This window comes from Petaurus breviceps, unplaced genomic scaffold (assembly GCF_028583685.1).
Source record: "Petaurus breviceps papuanus isolate PSGF00001 unplaced genomic scaffold, PetGlider_PUasm1.0 90897, whole genome shotgun sequence".
In the NCBI taxonomy this organism is placed as follows: domain Eukaryota; kingdom Metazoa; phylum Chordata; class Mammalia; order Diprotodontia; family Petauridae; genus Petaurus; species Petaurus breviceps.
The window spans coordinates 726,198-740,126 of NW_027187374.1; positions in this window are offsets into that span (position 1 = coordinate 726,198).

The following is a 13,929-nucleotide window of genomic DNA, read 5'->3' on the forward strand; positions in this document are numbered from 1 at the left end:
CTTTCTCCTAATCTGACTCAGACCCCACTCAGGCCGGAAAGCATTGTGTTCTATTTAGTTTTGGTGGGGAATAAACTCTTTGATTAAACTGCCCAAAACTGGGGGTGATTTGGAGGTAAATCACTTGATCAAAGTCAAACCCCCCAGTTCCTTATTAGAATAGGTTCACCTTTCAATTATGATATTCATTCTCTTTCATTACTTGTACAATCAGAGTCAATTGCCATCCTCAGGAACACCCACACTTCCAAGGGCATAGAGACTTGAGTGAGTTCAATGATTGGTCTTTGATGTTTGAGAGTGTTACTGATCCCTTTTATTAATAATATGATAGCATTATTTATAAAATTATTAATTACCCAGGAATGTCTTTCTAAGTTTTTTATGTCACAATTCATGTTCAGGGTTATAATTATTAAGTTCTCATTTCCCTTCATCATAACCTCATCTACCTTTCTTTGCCCCCTCCTCTTCCTTCACAGAAAAAAAAAGGGGTAAAAGAATGGAAATTTGATCAGGGTTGTGCTCTTCCTCCTCCTTCCCCCAACTCTTCTCCCTCTGTCTAGGTGGGGAGTCATACCCTTGAATGTGGGTGCTCTGTCCAAAGGAATATAAATTTTGACTGTTTATACTTCAAAAGGTATCTTGGAGCTCGGGGGCTAGATTCTTTTCTTCCCAACTTATTTATTTTATCATTTTAAAAAATTGGGACAATTAACTTTTTTTGTCTCATGTAGTTTTCATTTATGATTTCTTGAAATATAGTTCTGGAAAACCAGGCTTTGGTAAAGTCCATTGAGTTCCAAATGGAACTACCTGACCATGCCTTTAAACCTAAATCACCCTGGTTCTCACTGATTGGTCAATAATTGATCCCATCCCAAGCCTTACTTGCTCACTGTTTGGACGATGATGGCTCAGAGTGAGTGTAAATAGCAATTGTTTCTATTCTGGCTAGAAACTCTGAAGGTGTTACCCTCCCAGACTTGTTTTGTGAAGGCAAACTAGACCAAGGTGGGGAACCTGCAGCCTGGAGGCCACACATGGCTCTCTAGGTCCTCAAGTGAGGCCCTTTGACTGAATCCAAACTTCACAGAACAAATGCTTTTATTAAGATTTATTCTGTGAAGTTTGGATTCAGTCAAAGGGCCTCAATCAAAAAAGAATTTGCATTTTCTTTTCATCAAGAACCTCTCCCCCTTTCTCCCATAAGATTATACTCAGTCTTGAAGAATAAAATATTCTTGGTTTTAGGTCTTTATTTTTTGCTGTTTGGACAATCACATGTAAGATTTTTTCTTCTTTATAATAGTTGAAGCACATTTTTTTTAATGATGCTACTAGTGATCCTTGATATCTGAACTCTTTCTGATTAATTGTAAAATTTTTTTCTTTTGCCAGTGAAGAACAAACCAACTTTCCCAGAGTCACTAGTCGGTTCCCTCTTTCCTAATCACCTCATCATTTAACTGCTCCATCTAAAGTTATTAATGATCTCTTATTTGCTAAACCTAGTTCCTTTCTCAGTCCTCATTTTTCTTGATTTCTCTGCTGCATTGGACACTTTTCCATGTTGACAAGTTTGTCCTCCTAGATGCCCTGTGCTCTTTTCAGTTTTTGTGACTTCACTTTCTTGGTTCTCTTTCTAACTCCTCCTAACTGTGGGTATGCCTTAACATTATTGTAGACCTCTTTTCTCTTGATACTCTTGATACTTATGAGCTCATAAGTTTCCCATGGGTTCAATTATCTTCTCTATGTAGGTGATTACCAATTCTATTTATCTGGTACTAGACTCAGCATCACCAGTTGCACACTGGAAATTTCAAAAAAGATATTTTATACACATCTCAAACTCAACATGTCCAAAACAAAACTCATTATCTTTCCTCCCAAACCCAGCCCTCTTCCACTTTCCTACTGTAATGATGGAGAGAACTAAAAGTCTTTCAGTGTTTCTATGTTTTTTTTTTTATCATGGTTGCTTCTTCTTTTAGTCCAGTAATATTTCATTACATTCATGTACCACAATTTATTGAGCCATTCTCAAATTATGGGCATCTACTTCTCTCTCCCTCCACCATTTTTGGTTCCTTGCTACCACAAAAATTTCCGTTACAAATATTTTTGTGTACATAGAGCTTTTCCTTTTGTCTATGAGTTCCTTGGGGGCAGGCATGGTAGGTGGAGAGGATGCAATCTCCTAACAATTTAATCTTTCAGTCAAATGGTTGTCATTCAGTCATTTGGTAGTGTCTGGCTCTTCATGACCCCATGGACTAGATCAACAGGCCCTTCCTTCTATCCTCCACTATCTCTTGAAGTATGTACAAGTTCATGGTTGTTTTTCCCATGATACTATCTGATGTCATCTTCTGCTGTACTCTTTTCCTTTTGTCTTCAATCATTCTCAATATCAAGGTGTTTTTTCCCCAATGAGTCCTGTCTACTCATCATGTAGCCAAAGCATTTAAGTATTTGACTTTCTACTTCAGTATTTGACTTTCCAGTGAATAGTCTAAATTAATTTCTTTAAATATCAACTGACTTGATTTCCTTACTATTCAAGGGACCCTCAAAAGTCTTCTCCAGCACTACAGTTCAAAAGCATTGATTCTGTAGTGCTCAGCTTTCCTTTTGGTTCAATTCTCACAGCCATACATTCCTACTGGGAAAACCATAGCTATGACTAAATGGACCTTTGTCAGCAAGGTGATGTCTTTTCTTTTTAGTATGCTGTCCAGATTAGCATATCAGTTTATAAAGCAGTATATGTCTATTGCTCAACACACCGGGACCAGGCCCCCTCAGCATTGGCACTGGACCCCAAATACAGGAGAAGGCAGATTTTTATTCCTTAAAAAGGATTAATCAAATAACAATAATTAATTACAAGGAAACAATACAAAACTGGATAATATGATTTCTAGTTGGAGGAAAGATGAAAGACTTTCCAAGTTGAGAGGGGAGAGTGAATAGTTGCAACTTTTTTTTTAACGCTTTATTAACTTCTGATTTACATCATTTATTTCCGCCATATTTTGAGTTACAAATTTTCTCCCCATTTTTCCCCTACCCACCGCCCCAAAATAGCAGTCCCACAGGATATCCCCTCCTCTAATCTGCCCTCTCCCATACTTTCTCCCATACCCCTTTTGACTTTTCCAGTGGATCTCTATGCCTCAGTGCCTGTATATCTTATTTCCCAATTACCTGTAAGATGGTATTAATAATATATACATATATATTTGAATATTTGATTTTAAAACTTTTTTTTTAAGCAATCGGGGTTAAGTAACTTGCTCAAGGTTACACGGCCAGTTATTTCTGGGTGTGGTGCTGAGTATCTGAGCCTGGATTTGATCCAGGTCATCCCAACACTGGAGCCGGTGATCTTACTCGCTGTGCTACCTGGCCGCCCCAATTTTAAAACTTTCAATTCCAAATTTATTCCCTTCCTTCCTTGTCACCCACCCTTACTGGGAAGATAAACAGTTCAGTATAGGTTGTACATGTGTGGCTAATGCAAAACAACAACATAGTAGATATATTTTAAAAGAATGACTATATTACCCTCCCTCCTATCCCACTTCCCACTTGTTCTCTACTTTGATCCCATCCCTTTTCAAAAGTGGGTGCTTCCAACTTCCCTCCCCCCCCAGCCCCCCCTTCCTCCCATCACCCCCCCCCTCTTCCCCTCCCCCCCCCCCACTCTCCTGGAGGGTGAGTTTAGTGTGTATTTAACTCCTCCTCAAGCCAAATTCAATGGGAATAAGGTTGACCCATTCCCTTTTGCCCTCCCATTCCTCCCCTCCATTGTAACCATTTTCCCTTGCCTCTTCTGTATCAAATAGATAATCTGTCTCTCCCCATCTCCTCTCATTATATTCCTCTCACCTCTTAATTTCACCTTTTAAGTATCATCCCTTCCTGTTAAATTGGTCCTGTGCCCTCTATCTATGTATACCTGTAAACATATATACACACATTCACATATGTATTCATATGCCCATATACCCTCATATATATATATATATATATATATTTCTAACCCCTTCAACTACTGAGAAAAGTTTCATAAGTTACAATTATTGTTTTTACATGTAGGAATGTTAATAATTCAACTTTGATAAGTTCCTTATGATTTCTTTTCCCTGTTTACCTTCTCATGCTTCTCTTGCTTCTTGTATCTGAATGTCAAATTTTCTATTCAACTCTGGTTTTTTCAGTAAGAATGCTTGAAAGTCCTCTATTCCACTGAATGACCATGATACTCAGTTTTGCTGGGTAGGTGACTCTTGGTTTTAATCCCAGCTCCTTTGATTTCCAGAATATATTCCAAGCCCTTCGATCCCTCAGTGTAGAAGCTGCCAGATCCTGGGTTATACTGATTGTGTTTCCACAATATTCAAATTATTTCTTCCTGACTGCTTGTAATATTCTCTCCTTAATCTGGGAATTCCAGAACCTGGCTATAATATTCCTAGGAGTTTTCTTTTTGGGATATTTTTCAGGAGGTGACCAGTGGATTCTTTCAACCTCTATTTTGCCCTCTGGCACTAAAACATCAGGGCAGTTTTCTTTGAGAACTTCCTGGAGGATGATTTCTAGGTTCTTACTTTGGTCATGGCTTTCAGGTAGTCCAATAATTTTTAAATTCTCTCTACTGGATCAATTTTCCATGTCAGTGGTTTTTCCCGTGAGATATATATATATCACATTGCCTTCTATTCTTTCATTTGTTTGGATCTGTTTAACAGCATCTTGATTTCTCATAAGGTCATTAGCTTCCATTTGCTCCAGTCTAATTCTGAAGCCATGATTCTCTTCATTGAGCTTTTGAGATTCTTTTTCCATCTGGCAAATTTGGCTTTTTAAGGCATTCTTCTCCTTATTGCCTTTTTGAGCCTCCTTTGCCATTTGGGTCAGTCTGTTTTTTAACGTAGTATTTTCCTCAGTCAGGCTGTTGACTCTCATTTCACAATTTTCTTGCTTGTTCTCATTTCTCTCCCAATTTTTCCTCCACTTCTCTTATCTGCTTCTTAAGGTCCTCTACGGCCTGTAACCAGCTTGTATTTTCCTTTGAAGCTTTTGGTGCAGGAGTTCTGACTTCACTGCTTTCCTCCTGTTCCATGCTTTGCTCCTTTTTGTCCCCAAAATAGGAGTGTAATGATGGAATTTTCTGTCTGCTTTGTTTCCTTTGCCTGCTCATTTTGCCACTCAATTACTTGACTTTTGGGCTTTTTGCCACAGTAGGACTCTGCCACCAGACAGGGGAGCTTTTGTCCCAAACGCTGGGGTTTTCTCAGCTGCCAGAGGTATTAGATGGGTGCCCTCTCTGAGGTCTCCACATGCTCTGGCAAGCTGGACACACACCCCAGGACCTCCACCCTAGACTGCCATCCAGATCCAAGCAGGTTAAAGCAAGAGCGATGACCCCTCAGACTGGTGCTTGGTCCCCCTACACTCTGTAGGCCAGGAGCTGAAGCCTCCACATGGCGCTGGCTGGCTGTGCTGGTGTCTCAGCGGCTTCTTGCCCCGGGGGTAAAAGCCACGCACTCCCACTTACTGGTCCCAAAATCCAGACTGCACTGACCTCTCACTTTCTCCTTTGCATCTATGTGGTGGCTGGTCAGGCCTGCCCTGGGGCTAAAGCCTCAGGTGGGGCTGGGCTCGGCTCCCAGAGCACTGTGCTAGATTCCTGCTGTCCTGCCGGGCTGTCCTCAGCGGGAGGTTAGCTTCTCTGTGTCATTTTGTGGGTTCTTCAGCTCCAAAGTTTGTTTAGGGTCCCCTTTTTACATGGATTGGGGAGGGTGGAAGCTGGAGCCGTGGGAAGGTCGTGCTTCTACTCCGCCATCTTGGCTCCGCCCTAGTTGCAACTTTCTGATTTCAAAAAAAGAGGTGTCCCACTCTCCCCAAGTATCTGTGAACAATAAAAGGAATATGGAAACAATAACTGATTGATCAGAATGGGGCAAGTTTTCTTTGAGATGTATAATTGTGAGAAAACTTGTTGCTTGCATCAATCTTGGATCTGACTGTTTCTGGCCAGTTTACTACGTCCTTAGTAAGCATCAGGCAGCTTCCCAGCAATGGAAGGTTAGGTTCCAACAATACAATGAAGTTTTATTCCAATTCACACAATTGAATAAAGTTTTCTCACAAGACAGAAGCTGGCCTAGACCCATAATCGAATAGAAAGGGAACTGACCTAGCTCCAGTATGGAGTCATAACAGTCAGTGTGGTTCACTCAATTCTCACAATTACTTGCTGTCCTAATCCCCCCAGTTCTCTCAAAATAAAAATACAGTTTGGGCATAACTTTAACCAGGATTCTTTTTTTAAATTAATTTATTTACTTTTAGTTTACAACATTCAGTTCCACTAACCAGGATTCTTGGATGAGATAAAACAAAAATTCTTAAAAAGAGTTAAATATAATTTAAGAAACCAAATTAGAGTGCTAGGGGAAAAAATGGGAAAAGAAATGAGAGCTATGGAATAATAAATTGGAAAGGGAATTATCAACTTGGCACAGGTGATGTAAGAACTTGCCAAAGCAAAAATTCCCTGGAAATTAAAATAGATTAAACATAATAAATTAATGACTCCAGGAAACACCAAATACTTTTTTTTTTTTTTTTGCTTTTTGGAGGGCAATTGGGATTAAGTAACTTGCCCAAGGTTACACGGCTAGTTTTTTGTGTGGGTGTTAAGTGTCTGAGGCCAGAACTGAACTCAGGTCCTCCTGACTCTGGGGCCAGTGCTTTACTCACTGTGCTACTTAGCCACCCCAACACCAAATAATTCTCAATCAAAGTCAAAGGATCAGGGAAAAAAATAATAGAAGAAAATATAAGGTATTTCATAGCAAAAACAATTGACCTTTCTAATCATGTCTGACTCTTCATGACCCCTTTTGGGGTTTTCTTGGCAAAGATATTGGAATGGTAACCAAAAAAATACAAACCAGTTTCTTGTTTTAAATATAATGGTTTATGTTTTGTTTTGTTTTGACTTTCAATTTTGTTAAGCTCTTCTTTGATCTTTTCAGGATCTGACTCTACGGAAGACAGTATTCCAAGATCTATGGTTCTTCAACATAGTAGCTGCTAGGTCTTATGTTATCCTTATTATAGTTCCATGATATTTAAATTGTTTTCTGCTTGTTTTTTCTTCTTTAGCTGGGAACTTTGAAACTTTTCTATGATATGCCTGTAAATTTTCCTCCCAGGATCTCTTTCAGGTGGTGATTGGTGGATTTTTTTCTATTTCTACTTTGCCTTCTTGTTCTAGAACTTCAGGGGAATTTTACTTGATAATTTCTTGTAATATTGTATCAAAATTCTTTTTTTTTTAATCGTAATTTTCAGGTAGACCAACTATTCTTATGCTATATCTCCTCAATCTGTTCTCCAGATGGTTTGCATTTCTGATGAACTGTTTCACTTTCTTTTCTATTTTTTCATTCTTTGTCTTTCTTTCTTTTTTTTTTTTGGAGGGTAGGAGGCAAGGCAATTGAGGTTAAGTGACTTGCCCAAGGTCACACAGCTAGTAAGTGTGTCAAGTGTCTGAGGTTGGATTTGAACTCAGGTCCTTCTGATTCCAGGGCCGGTATTCTATTCACTGTGCCACGTAGCTGTCCCCTATTTTTTCATTCTTTTAATTTTGTTTAATGATTTCTTGGTGTCTTAGAATGTGCCTTACTGTCTTAGAAGAGCTTCCTCTTGCTAAGTTCTAATTTTCAAGGAATTATTTTCTTCCTTAAGTTTTCAATTCTCTATTTCTTTTCATAATTTTCTTGATCTTCTTAGATTGCTCTTGTTTTGTTTTGTTTTTTAAAATTTTTCCTTGACCTTTCTTCTTTGATTATTAAAGTCCTTTTTAAGTTCTTCCAAGAACTTTTTTTGTGCTTGGGGCCATTTGAGGTTTCTCATTGAAAAAGGAGTGACTTTTTTAGCTCTATTATCTTTCTCTGAATATTAACCCAGATCTTTTCTATCCCCATAGTAACTATCTATGGTTGGGTTCTTTCTCTTTTGCTAGCTCATTTTTATTAATGTATGTTTTTGTTTTATTTTGGTTTTAGCAGCTATTAATGTAACCAAGTTGTAGTACTGAAGTATGGGGAATGATGACCCAAACCTCAGTTCCTTATATTGTTATTTTCTGAGGTCTGTCTCAGGACCCAACCTTGGGCTCTCCTCTCCACTCCTAAGCCACAGCTAGTACTCCCAGTCATACTGTCCTACAATTGATTTTGCTCCCTGCCATTCCTCTGGTGGCTACAAACTACAGCTTGTCCTCTCTGTCCCAGAGACCCTGCTCTCCTACAAGTGCCTACAGCAAACAGTGCCTACTGCACTCATCAGGTGTTTTCTAACTCCTTTTCCCTGCAGCCACAGCCGAGGATGCTCCTGGTCAACACAGCTGTACTTGGTCTCCCTTAACAGTGGAAAGGTCTTCAATCTTCTACTCAGCTGTTAGGACCTCCCTTACTCTCCTCCCCTCCAAAGCAGAAAGTTTTCAAGTCTGAGGCTGCCCTTAATTCAGCTGCCCACAGGGCTTATTGTTTGTTGATTTTGTAGAGTTGATCTGGAAGTGTTTGCACTTCACTTAGGTCAAACCTCAGACCTTGCAGGTTGAGTCTTTCCCAGTGTCTCTCAAATTGTCTTGGGAGGACAACTGCTTTACCACGTGTTTATTTCTACTGCTCTGAGGTAATGTTCTGTTTTTCTTTTTAGAGGAAATTTGGAGAGCTGAAAGTTTTGACTGATTCCACCATTTTTCCAGAATCCTCTCCTAGAAACTGATTTTAAAAAACAACAACAATAAGCTGGACAAATCATTAACTAACTTGATTTTAAAAAAGAAAGAAGAAAACAAAATTGCCAGTATCAAAATGAAACAATTAATTCAATAAAGAAGAAATAAAATAAATTGGAAGTGTTTCACTTAATTATTTCTCAATAAACCAACAATTTAAATGAAATGGATAAATATTTACAAAGATATAAAATACCCAGATTAACAGAACAGGAAATAAAGGACTTCAATAATTCAGTCTTACAAAAATAAATCAAACAAACCATAAATGAATTCCCCAAAAAAGAACAAACAAACTCAGGACCAGATAGATCCAAAAGTGAAATCTATCAAACAGTTAAAGAATAGTTAATTCCAATACTACATAAACTGTTTGAAAAAATAGGACAAGAAGAAGTTCTTTCAAATTCCTTTTATAAGTATGATATTTATACCTAACCTAGAGAAAGTATAATCAAAGAATGAAAACTATTGACAAATAGCCCTAATGAATATTGATAAAAATTTTTTAAATATTAAAAGGGTACTACAGCAACATATCACAAAAATTGGACACTAGGACCAGATTGGATTTATGGCAAGAATACAGAGTTGATTCAACATTATGAAAATGATAGGCATGATTCCCCATATTAATAACAAAATAATATATCAATATAATAACAAATAATATAATATCAATAATAATCAAGTACAGAAAAACTTTAACAATATAATACCCATTTCTGTTTTTAAAAAATCACTAGGAGGCATAAGAATTAATATATTTTTCTTTAATATAATACATAATATTTATCTAAAACCAAGAGTCACTTTATCTGTAATGGTGATAAATTGGATACATTTCCAATTACATCAGGATATTGTTGCTTTTCTCTTGATTACAGAATACAAAATGCCCAATTTGATTGCATAAAATTAAAAAGGTTTTTTTACAAACAAAAGTAATGCAGTAACAGAGGAAAAGCAGGAAACTAGAGAAAAAATCTTTGCAGCAAATTTTTCTAATAAAGTCCTCATTTCTCATATATAGAGAACTATCTAATATTTATAAGAATAAGAACCACTCCCTAATTGATAAATGGGCAAAGAACCATTTAGGCAGTTTTTAGAGTATGAAATCCAAGCTATCAATAGTCATATGAAAAAATGCACTGAATCACTAATAATTAGAGAAAAACAAGTTAAAATAACTCTGGGGTCTCATCTCACATCTGCCATGTTGACAAAGTTGACAAAAAAGGGAAACAACAAATGCTAGAGGGTCTATGGAAAAACAGTATATTAATGCACTGTTGGTAGAGCTGTGTTCAGTTCATGGCCCAAAAGATACTAAACTCCGAATACCCTTTGACCCAGTGATTAAACTACTAGGTCTATACTCCAAAGAGATCAAAGAAACAGGAAAAGAACCAATATATACAGCAAAATTTGTAACAACTTTTTTTGTGACGGCAAAGAATGGGAAATTCTGGGGATGGAGCACTCATAAATTGGAGAATAGCTGAAAAAGTTATGGTACACGTATGTGATGGAATACTATCATGCTGTGAGAAATTGTGAAAGTGATGATTTCTGAGAAACTTGGAAGACTTGTATGAACTGATGCAGATCAAAGTAAGTAGTACCAGGAGATCAATTTACATAATAATAGCAACATTGTAAAGACAGTCAATTTTGAAGGACTTAGCAACTCTGATCAGAGTAATTAATGATCAACCACAATTCCAGGGAACTCAAGATGAAACATGTTACCCAGTCTCAGAGAACAGATTGTTATTCATTGCTCTGCATGTATATTTGTATGTAACTACACCTAGAGACACATACATATATGTTTACGCACAAATATAAGCATATATGTACACATGCCAATGTAGAGATTTGTTTTGTTTTAACTGTACATGTGTGTAACGGGGGGGTTTTGCTTTGCTTTACTTTTGCAGTTAGTGGTTTTGAGGGGGGATGTGGGAAAGAGAGAATGTGGATCTGAAAAGAAAAGAAAATCCAACTGAAAAAACTAAAATAAAATAAGTGAAAACGAAAATTCTTCCAGTATGCCTCTTGAAGAAAGAAGAAGATCATGCACATGGGTTCTTGGTCCTTGGAGAGGAACTGGCTAGGAACTAAAGCCACAATGTAGATCAGCAAGGATGTGGACCTCTTGTACTACCCCAGGTTCTTTGGTGTAGGTCCAATGGAAAGAGAAGTTGCCTGTCCAACACCCACAAGTGTGTTTCCCATTTAGGGAAGTTAAATCCCTCAGGAGCCTTCCACAGGATGAAGGGACTCCCCAGAATATTGACTGTGTGGTATCTCCAAGTACAGTTAACTCTCTTTTGAAAGGAGTACAAACCATGGATTGTCATTTAAAGGACTTTAGGAGCCTGGAGTTGAGTGGGAATCACTAGAAAAGGAGCAGAGTGATATTAACTGTTTATGGGCTTTTCTAAGTTTGTTATATGTTTTCTGAATTGTCTGTGGAGTCTCATGAGTCCTTTGACCTGTCTACTTCTTGTGGGGTGAGGTTGTCCCTTCTACCTTTGCAGTATCTCTCATGCCTGACCTTGTCCCTCCACATGAACAGCATCACCTCAACTTAGGCCCTAAGAACCTCTTGTCTAGATTATTGCAACAGCATTTAATTGGTCTCTTTGCCTCAAGTCTCACAGTTCCATCCACCCTATATGTTCTTGCCAATTTTCTTTATATTAGATATTCTATTCTATTATATATATTAGATATTCAATCTGATTGTGTGATTCCGATCCTTTAACTTCAATGGCTTCTGACTGTCCCTAGGATAAAATATAAACTATATTCTGGTTTTAAAGGTCTATGCAACTTATTTTTCCCACCTTATTGGACAAACTGGCTTTCTCTCTGTTCCCTACCTATGATACCCCATTTTTCAACTTTGTAGGCCAGCAGCTTAGCTGATTGCTGTTGTTAGAAGCTAGGTGGTACAGGGGATAAAGCATTGGGCCTAGAATCAGGAAGACTCATCTTTCTGAATTCAGATCTGGTCTCAGTCACACATATGTGTGACCCTGGGAAAGTCATCAGCCCTGTTTACCTCAGTATCCTTTTCTGTCAAATGAGATGGTATCTTTGCCAAGAAAACCCAAATGGGGTCACAAAGTCAGACATGACTAAAATGACTGAACAACAAAAACAAGATTAGCTGGAGAGAGGGGCAGACAGGATCCAGGACTATAGATGGATGATTTCTTTTCTGTTCTCCAAAATGAATATAGGGTGAGACTTATATCTGTAAGCCATATCTTAAATATCTCAAGTTTAGGGATACAAATCTGTGTTCAGAAGGAAAGTTGTTTCCCTGATTCTTCTCAAAGTGGGATATTCTCACTAGCTTAACCTCTTTCCACTAAATTCTGGTGATGTTAAAAAAAAATTCATCATGAATGGGGAGTAATGCCATTTAACCAACAAAACATTAAAAAGAAATTAGAGAAGTTATACAGATTAGATATATATATATATATATATGTATATATATACCCACAAAGGAATTCTTTAGCTAGGAGGTGGATAAGATTCCAGCTCAAACTAGGACAGTGAACTATCTCATAGTGGGGCAGTTCACTTTCAGTAATCCTTAGGTTTTAACGTGCTAGGGGACAAGGAGCATGATAGAAGGAAAGCTTCCCATACGTGACTGCAGCTCTGGGCTTCAGCTGACCATTCAAATGTTCACATCTCTTCTGTCTTTCCCTCCCTTTCAACCACTTTCAGGGGTTTTCAGAGCTAAGTTCAATATTCTCACAGGCAGACAGAAGTCATATCTCTCTTCATATAAGTACCATTCAGTGCAGGGCTTTTCCTGTTCCTCCCCTACCTTGCCTTGTTGGGAATGGGTTTTGGAATATACTCCCCTCCTTACCTGTCTTATAGGGTCTGCCTTTTTCTTTAAGATTGAGTTTGAGCACCATCTTTCACCTGAAGCCTTTCTGATTCCCCAAACTGTTAGCACTTTTCCTCCTAAACTCCCTTATGTTTGACTGTTTTGTATATATTTTTATTTATTCACTTTTACATTTATGCTGTATATATGTACTTGTCTTCCTAATTAGAATGTAAATTCTTCAGGAGTATATATTGCTTCATGCATTATACTTTTATTTCTTACACCTAGCACAATGCCTTAAGTACAGTAAGATAGTAAGCACTTAATACATACTCATTGATTAATTAATTTTCCTTCTTTGGGAGGGAAGGATCTTCTTTGCTAATCTTATGAGTGATGTGCAATACCAGAGTTATTTTAATTTCTATATCTCTCATTTTCATGGTTTAGAACATTTTTTCACACAATTATTGATAACTTTAATTTCTTTCACTGGGAGCTGTATTCATATTCCTTTATAATTTAGATAGCAGACCTTTATCCAAAATTTAAAAAAATGTCAATTTATTTATTTATTTTTAGTTTTCAACATTCATTTCCACAAGATTTTGAGTTACAATTTTTTTCTCTCCATCTTTCCCCTACTCCCAACCCAAGATAGCAAGCCTACTGAACCCCCAATCTGTTCTCTCTTATATCCTCCCCCACTACCCCCCCCCCCCTTTTTTCTGGGGGAAGATGGTTTTTTTCTCCCCCCCTCCCTCATTTTTTTTTTTCCCCGTTTCACAAAAAAACACCCCCCCCCCCCCCCGCCAAAAAAAAAAATTTGCTGCAGGTTTTTTTCCCTTCTCCATTGAAAACACTAGAGGGAGTATTTTGCCTCTTTTTCAGACAATGAGAACTTGAACAGTGGGTCTCAAATACATGATAAAATTAGGTTATAGGCTATATCTTCTCTGCTTGTCTGCACACCTTTATGAGGATTTTGTATGGTGAGAAACACTGAACTAAAGAGTGTGACAAGCCCATGTGCCCCACAATGCATGATGTATGAAGCAGAGATTCTTCAAAACTGATGGACATGAATGCTTCTGCAGTGTTCTTATGCTGCCCCATCCCCCCAAGAGAAACTAAACTAAATGAGACTAATTCTGTTTCTATTTGTAAAAAAGCAACACCCTCTCCTAATGCGCTGATTGGTAGAACACTATTCAGACCATAATTTCAAACATAG